Raw genomic sequence first — 2,623 nt, forward strand, 5'->3', positions numbered from 1 at the left:
AGCACGTATCAGTGCACTTATCCAGCCAGTGCACCCAAAATGTGGACCCGACTGGTATAAAATCGCCGACAGCAAAGGTGAGCAAGTCAGGGCAGACACACTGTGTGGGGAGGGGGAATATATAGCGGACTTGTCGTCCTGCGAATGGACAGCTTCAGCCACAGAAACAGCTGTCCCCTCAAAGAAGCGCAGCTACACACAACAACACTATGAAACTGAGTTGCAACCCAGATAAAAACTTTTATTGTTTATCGATTTTTTGTGAAGGACAATATTACGTAAAACCACAAATAACTAAGTAATTTTTCACACTCATTTAGTTCGCCTTGAATACACTGGGTACACGCTCTCTTTGTTCAAAGCAACATATTTTAATTTAATAGTTCATAATCACTAGATTTCATTTTTTAAATATGTAATTCATTTTGTGTCTATTTTCAGTCAGATCAAAATATTACATATCTTGTAAAAAGTAAAATTAAATGAGCAGATTTTCTCTACTGTAGGGCACATTGGATGTTATGTTAGTTTCTGGATTCTCAGGAGCCGTCATGTCCTTAACAACTGCTGCTGACACAAATTTGTTACACACAAGCCTTCCCACTGTCGCTTTACACAAACAATCTATTTTACTGCTCTAATTTTGAGATTCCATCTTGGGGTAGCAAAATTGTGTGATATCTGACCGTCATTTGGTTGTGACAATCATGTAGCGTAGGTCTGAGAATTGTGGGGCACTGGTCAACGGAATATGCGAGTCGCAAACAGATCTTACATTATGTAAGACAAAATGTTTTGGTTCATCAAGACAATTCGGACTATCCTCGTAGTACCAAGTCTTGACTTTGAAACCGACCTAAAAGACAATTTTATGCTACATTTTATGTGAAACAAAGATTCCTAGTATTGTACAACGCAACACAAAATGTGTTAACATTTGAAACTGATCTGATTCACAGAATAATGTAGACAGAGAGGTAAAAATTGATATACATGCCTCGAACGACATGCGGTTTTATTGAAACTAAAAACGAGTGCAGAGACTGGCCAACATATGGTGGTGGACAACAAAATATTAGTGGCGCTGCATGAAAACCGTGTATAAAATGAGCTGTGGCGGCTAAGGGAGTCAGATCATCCCTAACCTGGCTAATAAACAACTGCTGAAGCGGACAATTGTTGTGTAGGATGGTGCTCCACCCACACTGCTTTACATGTGAAAAATACTTTGTGCACATCGTTTCATGAGGATCATGTGCTGAGCCGCCAAGTTCATCATGTTTGACTCCCAGGTGCCCAGACCTCAATCTATGTGGTTATTGGTAGTGGTGTTTCCTGAAGCTGGAAGTCTACCGCGATCGTCCAATGTCATTATGGATTCTAAAAGACAACATCCGACATCAATTTCTCACCATAACCACTTATTTGTTGCGTCAAGTACAGATACTGAGGATGAATGACAGCCGCAATGTTGAGCATTTCTTTTAAAGAACATCGTCTTTGTTAAAAATCAGTTGTTATGCTAACTATTGCTTTTGTATTACATGAAGCTGTTAGTCATCTTGTGCACTTCTTTTTAGTTTCAATAAAACCTCATTTCATTTCAAGCGTGACAATTTTTATCTCTCTGCCTACATTATTCCACGATGTACTGCATTTTTAAATGTTCACGGACCTTTGAGTCACCCTGTATGTTGTTTCTGTTAATACATTCTGCCCATGCATAAGTCTGAAGTACCACATTTTTTCTCACATGATAATGTTACAAGTAATCAAACAGGCCATATAATGCCTTGCCACATTCTGTGTCATGATGGAAGAGTGTACAGAGTCGTTCTCTTATTCCACACGGTGTGTGAGTTAATTTGTTTGGGATGGCTAAACCACGTGCCAAACAAGAATTGCGATTTGGGGAGTTCTTTGTTCTTTTTGAAAGAGGTATGAAGGGGTATAAAATTACCATTACATATCACTAGGTGATATTGTCTCATTCTCTGCTAGTGTGTCATGGCTATTACTCGTATTTTATGAGTATTGGGTCTGTGTGCTTGGGAGATACACTTTGCTTCTTCGCGCTAAGGCAGTGCACTATTGGTGTGGTCTCAGGTTCCTTACTTTGTTCAGAAGGCAACCAGTGAATCTCATTAGGAGAGGCGAGAATTTCCATAGAAGTGAATTTGCTGACTGCTTCGTGCTGTCGTGACCTATTGGTTTGAATAGGATACTATGCTGTGACAGCCATCCCTAGAGAATAACTTATTTCGACATTTATGCCTTTCCTGAATGAACATCAAAAACCAAGATGCTGTGGCATTACCTGCCCATGTCAGAACAATAGTTCTTTTCCCTCCAAAATTTTGGCTATCCAATCAAATTGAGTCGCCCCACCAGTGTGCATTTCGCGAAAGCCCAACAAATACAGGAAATACTGCTCCAGGTTGGTACCAACCTTGTATTTGTTACTGTGAGTATTGTAAATCAAGAGTGGGAAGCTTCTGCTGTGTTACCCCGGTTTTCGGGGTAACACAGCTTTGAGTCTTCCACTCCATGTAGAGTTTCTTGAGAGTACGGGTTACAGAGCTGTGAATTGAGATTCTGGGCATTATTCTCTGGGTCGAGAGGT

Source organism: Schistocerca gregaria, chromosome 1, assembly GCF_023897955.1.
Source record: "Schistocerca gregaria isolate iqSchGreg1 chromosome 1, iqSchGreg1.2, whole genome shotgun sequence".
NCBI lineage: Eukaryota > Metazoa > Arthropoda > Insecta > Orthoptera > Acrididae > Schistocerca > Schistocerca gregaria.